The 14,513-nt window shown below is 42.3% G+C and overlaps 1 protein-coding gene across 2 annotated transcripts in view; it reads right to left on the bottom strand.

The window, feature by feature from the left end:
• Positions 1-14,513, bottom strand: part of BSN (bassoon presynaptic cytomatrix protein) — a 202,222-nt gene that overhangs the window by 135,014 nt on the left and 52,695 nt on the right. The gene's annotated exons all lie outside the window — the stretch shown is intronic.

The following is a 14,513-nucleotide window of genomic DNA, read 5'->3' as shown; positions in this document are numbered from 1 at the left end:
CTCCTGCCTCTCTCTCTCTCCCCCGCCGTGCAATCTCCTCGGGACTCTCCAGTCCTTTTGATGTCGCCGCGGCCGCAGCGCTGGCCCGCCAGACTTTACACGAAGGTTCGCGCACTAATAATTTTCTCAAATTATTGGGGGGGCTCCGCCCCCCCAATCGAATTTTTGAGGGGGCTCGGGCCCCCTCAGGCCCCATGGAGTCGGCGCCTATGTGTAATACAATGTTCTTTAGGTGCTATTCCACATCCTTGGGATCTAATGACAGTTTTTCTAAGCATTTTAGAGACCAGTGGCTTACTTAACTCAGTCTCACAACATCACTGAGATTTCAAAACCCTCATGATACTTTTCCATCCTTCATGCTGCCACACCCTGCTGGCTCAACCTGATGTAAGAAATGCTAGAAGGAACAAAAGATTTCTGGGAAGTAGTTCCTGGGACACCATGTCACACAGAAAAGCAGACTTCTTTCTGTATCTCAGCATACCAGTTCCATGCCCTCCAACATTTCTCTGATGAAAATAGGGACTTCACATTCCATAATGTCAATTTTACTATTTATAACCCACACATCTTACTGGGTTCCCCCAGCCACTCTGGGCAGCTTCCAACATATATAAAAACATAATAAAGCATTAAACATTTTTTAAAAAAACCTTCCCTATACAGTATTGCCTTCAGACGGGGGTCAGCAAACTCCACACCCTCCAACATTTTTCCAATAAAAATAGGGACATCCTAAGGAAAAGTGGGGCGCGGGTGGCGCTGTGGGTAAAACCTCAGTGCCTAGGACATGCCGATCGTATGGTCAGTGGTTCGAATCCCCGCGGCGGGGTGAGCTCCTGTCGTTCAGTCCCAGCTCCTGCCCACCTAGCAGTTCGAAAGCACTCTTAAGTGCAAGTAGATAAATAGGGACCGCTTTATAGCGGGAAGGTAAACGGCGTTTCCGTGTGCTGCGCTGGTGCTGGCTCGCCAGCTGCAGCTTCGTCACGCTGGCCACGTGACCCGGAAGTGTCTTCGGACGGCGCCGGCTCACGGCCTCTAGAGCGAGATGAGCACGCAACCCTAGAGTCGGACACGACTGGCCCGTACGGGCAGGGGTACCTTTACCTTTAAGGAAAAGTGGGTCTTTAGGGATCAAATCAGAAACCAGGATGGCTTCTCTAAATCAGGGGTGTCCCTGGAAAATAGGAACACCTGGAAGGTCAGAAGTTCTGAAGTTTCCTCCTCCACCATTGTATCAATATATGTGGAACGAAATAAGTGTGTTCGGACAGCAGTCATAGAGGGAAGGAACAAGTTAAGGGATCAGAAATGACTCAGCATAAAACGTATAGTGAGAGAGCAGGATGGTCAGAGAGAGTTAAAAGCTGAAAGAAAGCTTGTTTAAGTTAAGTTCTTGGTTTTATAATACTCCTGCTAGATTCTTAATGACAATTAACACCACTTGAAACAACTGTCACACACACATAGCACTACTATCCTTTCATTTGGTTCTATATTTGAGGAGTGCCCAGACTAACAATTCACTGCTCAGAATGCTGCTTGCTCAGTTCTAACAGCATTTCAGGTTGGTTCCTGTAAATCTTGCATGATCTGCACACCCACTATAGCAAGTACGTTTCTGTAAACATCTCCAAACATTTTAGACAGGGCCCTGGATGGAAACTCTGGATATCTGGGTCAAGGTCTGGTTATCCATTCCTCCATCCCAGTGCTTGACCTCATGAGTTCTCCTCTTCAGGGAAAGGGTAGAAAACACCTGCCCCCCACATTCCCACTTTTATAAGGGAATGGGAAGAAATTGTATGGCGGATAAGGCACTGGGTTGTATCTGTAGTTTATTGAGTACATTGTTAAAAGGGTCTGCGAAGGGGTGTCCGTCCAGAAGTCCACACCCAATGTGCCATAGCACCCTTCCAAGGGGTGGCCCTGTTGGGCTCATCTTGATTTGATGTATGTCATAAGGCGACCCTCTATACAGGGTTGTCCCAACCTCTTATCAACCCACAGGTGGGCTGCTTGATACCTAATGCTTACCCAATGCCATCGCCAAAGCCTATTTACATATGTGAACAATAAAAGTTGTAGCCTATTTCAACCTAAGACTGATGTCCTGAGTCTTATTTCTACCTGAGATGGCCCTGCACTTGGCTGCTTGCTTCCTGTGTCTGGGCCCGCAAATATCTAGTCCTCTCTCTTCCTTCTTGAGTTTCCTTGTTCTCAAAAGAACTAACACATACATGTCCCAGAAAGTGGGACTACCTTGCTGGAATTGTCTTAACCTGCTAATCCTCTTTGGCCAAGAATTACTAAATAATTACATTCCCGGGACCAATGTGCCCCTCTCCACGGCAGCAGAAGGTGCTTTGACAAAGGGAAAAAGGCAAACATTCTTAAAAGGGATTCCCCATATAGCTGCTTCCATCTTCAGAAACAATTGTAAAACGGTTAATATCCGTCTGTCACACAGACACAAATACACCCACCTCATGCACCTAGCGTAGACATGCTCAAGAATTGAAAGCATTAGGAAGGGGTCGGATAAATCCCTGTATAGCTGCTTGCTTATGACAGCAGCTTTGAGTTACACACTGATTTTTCAAAAGCACATGTGCAAAAATTAAAAGAACTCAAACTTTAATGCCTCTCTCCCCGCCCCTTTCTTCTGTCTGTTCTTTTGATGCCTGGGGATGTAACATGCTTCTCTCTCAACTGCTGAGCTATCAGAGTGCTTTATATAATTTACAAGCATTATTCATAATAGCCAAATGCAAAAACTGGAAGTAGGACAGACTGTGCTTCAGTCTCCCCCCCCCCCCACCCATCCCACTTTTCCTTTCATTATAACTTCAAACCTGACTGTTACAGTGCATTTTTCCAGTAGGTGATATAAAGCAGGTCCATTCTCTACATTTTTGATATGACTAATTCTTTTGAACTCTGGTATGAATCATTGGTTTTTGATGGGAAATCAGGACCTTTGTAAGCCTAGATGACACCTGCACAGGGGCGCAAACTCAAAAATCTGTTTGAATGGAATCAACCTGAACTGGCAGACAGGCTGATTAAACAATATATGCTAAGTGGATCAGGAAGGAGCAATTCTTAGTGATAGTCTACCATTAGATCTGTATAATCTCCGCTAATGATAAAGGTCCAGATAATGAGAACTACAATGCCATCCACTACTGCTTCTAAAGATTAAAGGGTTACAGAAAGATTGTTAACTAAAGAACACAGAGCTTTCAACAGGATGAGCATGACGCTCTGGATCCCATGCTCTTTCTCAAACAAAGCACAGAAGGAATATTAGCAATCCTGCAGAGAAGGACTTTGCTAATAAAGGGCTGAACACACTGGAAATGTGAGCTTGTAATGAGAATATAATACCACAGCAAGAACTTTGCACAATTCTGAGTAATGTGTAGATGTATAATTATTATGTATTACATTTATAGCTTACCTATCTTTCAAAGAGCTCAAATGTCGTACTTGGTCCCCCTCCAAATTTTATCTTCACAACAACCCTGTGAGGTAGGTTAGGTGGCTCACCTAACTGACTAGTGGATCAGATAATAACTAACCTAAGGTGTCCTGGCAAGCTTCATGACTGTGTGGAAATTCACACTCAAGTAGCCAGTCACCACTACGGAGAATGGGAACTCTAGAATCAATAGGAATTTATTCAGAGAACAATAAAAACCAAAGTACTTAAGAACATAGCAGAAACCTTGCTGGGTTAAACCATAGATTCATCCAGGAATCCACACTGTTTCCCACAATAGCCAACCAGATGTTCATCAGAAGCCGGCAAGCAAGACATAAAGGCAATAGCACTCTTCTGCACTCACTTCCCAGCAGTTAGTATTCAGAGGCCTCTACTTAATGTTTCAGCAGCAAGGATGCCATGAAGAAACAGGGACAGAAGGTATAAATATGCAATACAATAAAATAAATCATAGTTTGCATATTGGGTCCAGCTCCCAATTTTGGTAGCTGAAGCTTGCACCTGCTCTCTGGCATCAGGAGGGCACCATTCATACATGGCTCTCAGTCCCCTCTGATTTTCAGGAGAGAGGTGGCAGTTTTTTTGAGATCGTGTAAGCTTTAGGACTCCTTCCCATCTATAGGAACATTCTCCAGCCCTGTCACTTATTTCATTTTGTCACCTGCATGCTAAGACTTTCTATTTGAAAATATGGGGAGTGATCATGCAAACATTAGGCTTCTGGAATTGCATATTATTATATTAAGGACGAACAGTGTAAAAACAAACCAATGGTGTTATAAGCTATATACCACATAATTATACAGACTTGAATGTCAGTCATTCAACATCACAACTGAGGGCTATTTTAGATGTCACAGTAGGTGGGGAAGGGAAGAGAAAATGTAATCTGCCATGCCTGAAGTGAACTTTTGCATTGCCCCACACCCCCACATACAAGCTGTCTCCCCATTTGAAATTTGCACATCACCCCAAAGTTCACGTCTCTTGGCACTGCTCAGTAAGGCAGTTTAATAGATGCCAGCGCCTATCATGTAGGCGCAAACAATTAAACAAGAAAGAGTAATTACAATATTGTGAACTGCCATAAAGATGAAGAATGTCTTTGGGGTGTGTTCAGACTGCTGGGATTCTGTGTAGTTTGAGAAAACTGCATGGAGCATGTAAGGTATATGGCAGGCAAAGGCAACCTCGGCCTGCCAGATGTTTTGGGACTAAAACTCCCATGATCCCTAGCTAACAGGACTAATGGTCAGGGATGATGGGAATTGTAGTCCCAAAACATTTGGCGGGCCGAGGTTGCCTATGCCTGGTATATGGAATTTACAATGATCAATTGTCACATCTTTGTAGAATATTTTGTAATATCCTTAATATTCTTAAGAATAATATTAGTTAAGTGGAAGTCATGTTACCAATATACCTATTTAATAATCAGGTCCAGAATGAGTCCGTGTTTGATATTATACTTATGGATTCACAGGTCTTAAGATTGCTTATCCAAAGTTTTCCAGGGATCATTGGTAGACTGAATCCACGAGTAATGAAGCAATACTAAACAGCTTGAAAGTTGTCTGATGCACAAGTTTTTCCATCAATGCGATTTTCCATACTTCCTGGTACCAATTATCCAGGAAAGAATTCTCGCAAGACCTTCAATTTTTTAGCAATTACAAGTCTAGCTGCTATCAGTAAGAATGTTACTAGTTTTTTGTGCACAGCCCCTCAAATATATGTAATAATGCCAAGTGTGGGTCTGGAAGCAATGACTGATTACCAATTGTACTGATTTCATGAAAAATTCCTCCTCGTGATGTTACAGCTCTCTCACATTATCACCACATAAAGAAAAATGTTCCTCAGTTCTCACTATGCCTCCAACATGATGGAGAAACCGTGTTAGTCATTCTATTTTGTATGTGAGGAATAAGGTACCAGCGAAATGCCATCTTTAAAGAGTTCTCTCTGACTCTAGCAGAAATTGTTTCAACAGTGCTTTGCTTCAAATCCTTTTCCACTTAACCTTGCCAATTTCCAGAGTTAATGTTCCCCAATTCTTTTATGTCTTTCATGCGCTCCCAATGTTTGAGCTAATAAATTTCTCTAGATATTTGACGTTATGCCTTTTCTCCAATTTGTGGTTTGGTTTATTAAATTCTCAAATATCATGAGAGGTGTAGTGACTTGACTCACAATTATGAACATTGTTACGAAACGTTCATCCTGGTGGAGTTGCTTTCTAATTGATTTTGTAATTGTTGTCCTGGTTTGGGTCTGATTCCCTGACTCCTGCAGTTTAAAATATTATCTAAGGTCCAATTCCTGTGCAACTTGGCATCCAGAATCTCAAATTGGGCGATTGAGGTGTAGCTAACTTAAATCATTTGCCTTTAGGGGAAGAGGAGAGTTGGTGGGATGTCATCACCTCCTCAACAACTTCAACCTTATTAAAAAGGTAAAAAATCTTCCAATGACTGGTGTGAACAGAGCTCTCCCACTGTTCCTTTCCTAGCATAGTACAAAGGTGGGTGTGTACATTCAAGGTATGTAGATATCTTTAGCAAATGTACAGTATAACACTAAGCATGTTTACTTGAAAGTAAATGCCAGTGAGTTCAACGTGGTTTACTCTCAGTAAGTGTCTTTAGGATTGCAATCTTACATTAATTTGTTCCTTTAATTTTTCAACAGAAGATAAATTCAATTTCCCTCCAAGTCTGGAACCAGGTCACTTAGCATGTCCATATCAAAATCCCCACCCACCCCCAGTTCTGGCAAAGCATATCAAACTGATTTGCATTTATAGCAATAAATGAATGCTACTGCACAAATTTATTTGTGCAGTGCTGAACACACCAGTAGTGTCTTGTCTTTCAAACTCTCTTTACTATTTCAGATTCAGATTCTGTTATATTCTCTGCTAGAAGCTTGACACAAATCATATGTCACTTTATCTGATTAGCTGAAGGGCTGTACTGCCACAGATTATTTTTGCATGTTCTTTCATTTACTCTTTAAAACCAAAAGGGAGTTGTCTAAGACTTTAGGCAATGCAGAAGGCAGTGCTAGACAGTCATCATCCCTAAAACCTCTTCTAAGCACATGTTTATTCTATTGATTTTATTTATCTCTTTGTAGATATCTACAAAGATATGATTTGTTCAGAAAGCTGCTATTCTGGATGATATCTATGTATGGGAATTCAGTCACTCCATTTGCCATGGAAGCCTCCTATTTGTTCAGATTTCCAACAGACTGAACTACAGTATGCAGACTGTAGTGTGCATTGCAAATGTTGGCTTGAAATGTTCTGTCAACCAAAAGAGAACACCCAATCCATAGTATTCCTCTAGAAACAGTAGGAGCATGGCTGCCTACCTTAAATAAGGATATTTTCCTGGTAAACGGTTTCTGCCGCTTTCCCCACAAAAATGAATATGACTTTGCCTACTGATATAATAATAATAATTTATTATTTATACCCCGCCCAAGCCAGAATATCTATGACATGTATTACCCACTCATTTGCTCCCATTCTGCTATTTGAATATACAATAAAGACATTAGCCCTACATATGTACTCACCACAAGCAACGTCTTCCCCTTAATGCTCCAATATTTTTGTTTAGATGACATGATATTAAATTCCCTTTTAAGAACCATAATTTTTCTATTTTTGAATAACCTGGACAGCATGTCCATGCTGGGGTCAGCTCTTATCTAAATTGTTCTAATCTCCACACTTCTGGCTTTCGCTCCTACACATCTTCCCTCTTCTTCATCATCATTATTATTATTATTATTTTGTTTCAGGTTGTCATCCCACTGCTATGATCACATTCCTCTCTCTTTACACTTCCACATAACTGCTTCTATAACCCTCCAGTCCCTATTTGCAAAGCTGCTCCACATCTCTGTCCGCATACCATGCCTCACATCTCTCCTTATTTCCCCTGCACTCTTTCAACATCCCAACAAGATTAGCTGCTATTGGTGTGCTTTTTATTCCACTGTGAATCTTGCCATGACACTTTCAGCGACTGTATCATAACCCCTCTCCTTTTCATCAAGTCACTTCCTTCCCTCCTCAAGACTAGCTTCATCACTACGTGTTTCTAGAAACAGCTTAACCTTACCTTGTACTCCAAATTCTTCCTTACCTCATTTCTAGTTCTCTGTCAAACCATGACCTCTCCGTGTATCCCTGTCAGCCAGTTTAATATAGACTATAAGCGCTCTGGGAAGGGACTGTATCAGCACTGCTAACTAAATATTAAATCAGTCAGAGCTGGGACAAGTCTATTTTTTCTTCGATTAATTTTCTATAATAGTTATGCAAAATTAATAAACAACAATAATGACAGACCTTTTGCCATATATATTAAGAGAGGCATTGCCTCCCATTGGCTGAATAGTGATACACCATGGAGAGAGCTGCGGAGCTATCATGGATTCTCTCTCCAGGGGAAAGGGGTTAGGAAAGCAACCCTGAAATAGGTCTGCTTCTGCTGCTTGAATGGTCTCCCCAGAGATCTGAATAACAGCCAACTTTCTAGCTGTACACAAGAAGCTGTCTAGGGAGGGAGGTTGTGAAATCTCCTTTGGGGCTTGAATATGCATCTGCTGGGGATTTTTCTGCTGTACAGAATATTAGGGCAGGGAGACTTAGATGGCACAATTTCTTTAACACACGCAGCAAACTATGTAACACTGCATATATCTCCACATACCTAATTTGCACAAGTGTTCCTCCTTCCCCAGGAAAAGACTGCAACCTTGGCATATACGCACATGTACAGTAGGATGACAACTTGTGCTGATTTAACTTGTGCAACTGCAACCTGACGTGCCTGGTGGCTGGCCAGCTGATATCACACTAATATTAAATGTATGCAAGTCAGAGAGTTCCTCGCCTTGCTTACCGGGCTCGGGAAGGTCTCCTGTGGGTTCTGGAGGCCTTCACAAAATCTTGGAAGCCCCTGCAAGATCTCGTGCAGGCTTTGGAAGGTAAAATTGCTTGTGCTGGGGTGGTTCCAGGGGATTGTTTTGAATATACACAACTTTGGCTTTACGTACTACCCCTCAGAAAGTAAACCCTGAGCAAGACATGATCCTACTGTATGTGTATATCACCACTTTACACATGAAGTCAGAAATTGGGGCTGCTCCTCTTGTAACACTATAACACTGCTTTTCAACAGTGATAGTGGCAGGTACATTATAGACAGGGGTTCATCACCCCTCTGAAACAGGAAGCCATCCTCCATTGGGAGCAAAGGATGTATAATCTTTTAACAGCTCAAATTGGGCTCATCTTCCTCAGTAGTTCAGTCCTCTGGAGTGTTTGGAGTTGTATCTGCTGACCTTGGTGACTGCAGAGCTAGAACAGCTAAAGAGGGGGGAAAGAGCTGCAGTGTAGCACTCCTGCAGAAAAAGTGAGAGCTGCAATCCATGCCTCCACTTCTGGCAAAGCGAGTAAAGGCCTTAGAGGATCTCCTGCAAATCAAATCCAGCTCAGGGAGGCAAAACGTGCTTAAAATCTGTAAAAATGTTTCCTACAGTATAAGATTCAAGAGAAATGGACAACTGAAGTCCTTTGAACAAGGAGATGGCTGCCTCCAAAGAGATTTAAAAAATCAATATTATAAAAAATATAATGGAAATTGACTTGGAGGGGATAAAAAGCATTATTCAGTTCAATTCAGATGTAACAGATGAACTCCTTATACCAAACGCATCGCTGAACCATCCGTTTAAACAGTGTTTCATAGACGTGTTGCATTTTCATGTTTTCACTATTTTTCAAATTAACACTGGGGTCACATATCAGTCTTACCTAAAGGGGATTATTTCTAGTCATGGGAGTCTCACTGGGAAGAACACAGCTGGGGAGAAGCAGTTTTCAGTGGAAGCATTCAGCAACTCCTTCCATCTCCCCATGTTGCCCTTTAAATTGTCCTCCCGCTCTCTGGCTTCATAGGAAGCCAACAGACATCCGAATTTAATATACAGGGCTCCCACTGCCACCATCAGATTTTTCCTCTTCTTTAAAACATTCAGCATGTAATGCTTATATACACTGAGTTCAATGAATCTTCCTTCCTTCCGAGCTGAAAAGAGTTACAAGTGCAGCCAGAAAAGAACTGAAAACATTGAGGAAACAGTGTGTATGTAATGGGGCATAGCACAAGTCTGCTCACCTTCTCTGGTGGGTGGTGTTGTGGCTGGGCCTCAGCCCCTGCAATGATCTGGCTGGGGGTGGAGACTGACGCCCTCCTTGATGCTGTCTGGCCATGTTGCCGGTGCTAGGGCAGGGCCCTGCCATCCAATCAGTGCCGGCAACATGGCTGCAGGTAATTTAAACTGCAGTGTGGCCAGAAACCATCCTCTCGCGCCTTTTGCCATGTAATGGGGCATAGCACAAAGTAACAACAGATCTATTCACCCCAAAACACACAAATTGTATGCAACCCCAAGTGGAACAGCTTGGAGCCCAGTTCCCCCCAACTTAACTGATTGTCCATTGTTGGGTAAACCCAAATTTACTCAACATCGAGATTGGTGTTGTTTGAGGGTAACATTATGTGGACTACACAAATTAAATGTGAAAGCAAACAGCTGCAAACACACAATAAACCTCAGTGTGGAAAAGCCCCATGTATCTGATTAGAGTAGGTGTAGCTCAAAAAAGCTTGTCCCAAAATAAATGAATTAGTCTTGAAGGCGCCATAAGACTCTTTTATATTTCTCCTGCAACTAACATGACTACCTCTCTTGCAGTTAAAATCAATAGTACTTCCAAGTTTTCTAAGTATAGTTAGGACTGAGCCAGGGGTGCCGACTTGCCCCCCACATTAAGGGGGCGCAGTCATGTGATGCGTCACGTGATGCTGCCCACAAGACCTGTGGAGGGTGATCTCCGCGCCTGCTTGTCCCAGCCACAGCCTAGGAGCCGGGGTATGGCTGCAACGAATGAAGCAAAGATTGCCTACGTTCGTCCCAGCCATGTGGAGTCTGGGTTGCTGGGCAGAGGCTGGCGCTGGGACGTGCATGCAGCTGCGGCAGTGTGTGGTGGCAGCCCCCTCAATATGGGGGGGGGCGCTACCCCCTGTCAAAAAGTATTGGCAGAGCTGAAGCCGCCTCCGCCCCCTATACCCAGCACCACTGGACTGAGCTGTTAAAATTGTATGGGCATGACAGGCAAAATCTAATAGCAAGCATTATTTTGTCTCACTGCACCTTTCATGAACAACGTGAAGTCTGCTTTTAACAACAAACATTGTTATAGCTATAGAGAACTGATTTAAATAAAAGTTCTCCAGGAGTACAGTACTGCCTTCATTTCTTTCCTTCTTTTTTGGTGCAGAAAACTTACATTGCCTGTAGTCTTTGGTTTATTATTTATCAATCTTTAATTAGCATAATCTTGCAGATATTGAAATAAAAGAAAAATACACAGTGGTGTACCTAACATTCTCTGTTTCTGTTTGTATGGCAAGCAGCTACACAAGCAGACAGAACTGTTTGCTGAACATTAATTTTTGATTTTAGCAAACGGGCAAGTTCACATGCCTACAAGTGAGCTTGCTTCTGAGCACAACTAATTATATAGTGGAAGAGCTCACCACAAGCACAAATCATAGAGTCAGCTGTGTAGATTCTTCTAATCTTCTCCACAGGACAAACAAATAATTTGCACCAATGCTGTAAAGATTTCATCCTATACCTTGCAAGAAGGGCAGAGTCACCCAGAATTAGGGTGGTATAGTGTGGTTTAGAAGATTGCAGTTGGACTCCTATTCTCCTCTGAAAATCACTGGGTGACTCTGGGTCAGCCCCTGGGCCAGCTTTTCTCACAGGATACTTGTGAGGACAGAATGGGGGCAAACCCTCATTTATGTTTTCCCAAGTTCCTTTGGGAGAGGGTGGGGCATAACTGCAAAGAATAACATAAGTAAAAGGCAAGTTTAGTGTTGATGACTGTGCTCCAGGTCCACTCAATTGGTCCTTGGGGTGCTGCATAGAAAAGCCGACATCTTCCTTGCTCCCTAACAATTCTAAGTTTGGGCAGCAGCAGGGAACACTGATCTTCTGTCCCAAGGGAATCAAACATGCTCCTACTCTGCATTTGCCATCCTAAGATCTGAGTCTATACATTCTGGCACTACAGCACCATTGTTTTTGCAGGCCAATTGCTACATTTCTATTAAAGAAGGAAAACAATATACAAATGTAAATTTTAATCAATATATGACTGAACAGTTTTTATTCTGCCAGCTTATTCATTGGGAGTTGAGAGAGAGAATGGTGAAATGAACAATCCAACGAGCAAGCAGTTTTAATGGTTCCTTACTTTCCCAGCCTTGCTAGGTTAGCAAGAGTGACATACAGTTTAACTCCCCGCCTCTTTTCTTCAGTGAACCATGCTTATACATGGCTACGAACTGCCTGTTTGGGCAGACTGCTGCATATATTTTTGTAGAGCACAGTACTCATCCCTGTATTCTCTTGGTGCCAATGGGGAATTTCTTCCCCAAAGCAAATACTAGCTTTAGTAAAAGGATTGTCCTCAGGACTGAAGCAGGGGAGGAATGCCTTAAATTCTCCCCTCCACACCTGCTGGTGGAATTTGCATCTTTTAAAAACCTGCATTTTTGTTCAGCATTCATAAATAACTCAGAATTTGGCAGTAGCAGCCTACTTCAAACATTAGGCATGCAGTTCCAGAGTCCTATGGAGTTATTTTGTTTACACAAAACACTGCAGAAGTGGGAATACCCCAGACTTTATAGTGTCAGAGATTTGCTGATTTATTGGCTGTTAGGAGAGCTGGACAGCCCAAGAGGCAGGATGAGGGAGCCGCCTGAAGCAGCACCCCCTAAGGGGTGGCACACCCGTTCAACTGCCAAGGTGGAGGTGAAGGTGGAGGCATCTTCTACTGTAAGGAGCTAACCATATACATTTGAAACCTTTCCTACTTCCCCTTGCTATTTGTTGCCCCATTTTTAACCAATGGCTCATCCCTTCATCGGAACTTGGCTGTATCTTGCTCCTATGGAACCTTCCAATCTGCACTGTGCTGCTTCAGTCAAGGTTTTATTTAAAGGTTATTGATGACGTTATTCTGTAAAATGTAATATGGCATCCTCTCTTGCTCCTTGTTCTTCTGCTCTTACATGCAACATTGAGCTATGTGGGGTTTTAAAAGGGTCCCCCAGTCCCTGACATTACTATTCAAATGCTATGAAGCTGTTGCTGACTCCATTGCACCAATGTTACAAAGTCACTGCTCTGTGCAAAGAAATCTCATTACCCAATTCACATGATTACACCGTTTAAGCCATTTTTTTTATCAGACAAGGAAAACAAGGTGAGAGTTCCCAGAGAAAGCTAGTGTGATGCTTAAAAATAAAAAAACACACTTGCTTGCAATTTCATACTTGTTGTAGATGGTTTGAACTTCCTACTTAGGATCAGTGTACTCTTTTGGGGTCATCTAGGGGTGCAGCTTGGCTTGTTAAAAGAAGGGGCCTTTGGGCTTCCTGTGGATAGAGCTATATAATAATGCAGTCTTGCAACTTCTGTGGTAGCATCACACCCACACAGGCATTTCAACGCCACCACTAAAATGCAGCACTCTTTTGCTGTGTGGGTGGTGACAGCTGTTTGACAGTAGTAGTTAAAGTAAACCAGAAGCCACTTAAAGTTGTTGTGAGAAACATCTATATACACTTGAAATTTCAAGATAGCTCTTTTCCCCCTTTGGGGGAAATGAAGGGTGCAGGGAGGGCTAAATGGTACTTGGAATCGAGCCAGGTAATCACAGACTGGATTTTATGTCCCATCCAAGTAGCATATGTACCCACAGCGGTGCAGCACCCCACAACACGGTCACAGTGTTGCTTCTGTGCTAATTGAGAAGCCATCTGCTGCCCAGGTATCAGTTCCAGTTCCCAGAGCACCAGGAACTGCACAGATCTCTGACTTTACATTGCAGAAGAGAATTTTTAAAAAGAGTAAGACTTTTAGGACCAGGCCCAAAAACCATCTCCTGAAATAATGCCCTGAAAATCAAAAGGCACTGCTGTGCCATAAACACTGATCTGGTTTTTTTATGCGTATGTCACAGTAACTTTTAATCTGATTTAAATAACACCAACTTTAACCCAAATTTATGATTTAGAATGGAATTTTTTTATATCTCCAAAAAGATGTAAAAGTGGTTTAGAAGAAACAAAATTGCTTCCAAATAAATTACTTTTGTAAAATCCTATAAATCAATCTTCTTAATATTATGCACTAAGAGGCAGGCTTGTGCTTACTGTGCATTTTCCAACCTCCATTTCCACCAACAAAAAATATATGATCCATACTAGAGACTGGGTGGATAATAGATCCAAGCCATGTGACTCAGTTCTCTGTAGTTATAACCTCTAGTTATAAGCTCACTACTATGCTGAGGATTATCAGATAAAGACGGTAAATTAATTGAGTACTCTCAGGTTCTGTGCCTCTGGTCTGGACTCATGAAAGGGCCAACATTGCTCCATGGTGATTTTTGCAATGATCCATTAGATTCTAGCAGAACTGGAAGACTTCACATACGTTTCCAATTAGATATAAAGGGTATGACTACACCATCTTCCTAGGAAATTCACCATTTACAGTTCATGCTGAAACTGATTACCTATGAAAGCAGCATGACATCTTCCAGGTGCAAATCAAAGACTTTTTTTAATAAAATGATGGATGACTCATCTACTATCATATTTCCTTTAAACTTCAGAAACCCAAGACCAGAATATGCATTCGTAACCATTTACATATTGCAGAACAGGAAAGAGATATCTGTGTGGTGATACAAGGCTTGGGTACCTTAAGACCTTTCCCTACCTACATTCTTCGGCCTTTACCCACAAGGACAAGGTCCATCAAGTCAACTCCAGCCTTCATGTACTCACTAGGCAAGGCCGTTACTCCATCAACTCTTTGGCAATCAAAT

The sequence above is a fragment of the Podarcis muralis genome, chromosome 2 (assembly GCF_964188315.1).
Source record: "Podarcis muralis chromosome 2, rPodMur119.hap1.1, whole genome shotgun sequence".
NCBI lineage: Eukaryota > Metazoa > Chordata > Lepidosauria > Squamata > Lacertidae > Podarcis > Podarcis muralis.
The sequence above is the reverse complement of the archived record's forward strand: the minus strand, read 5'-3'. Positions and strand labels throughout refer to the sequence as shown.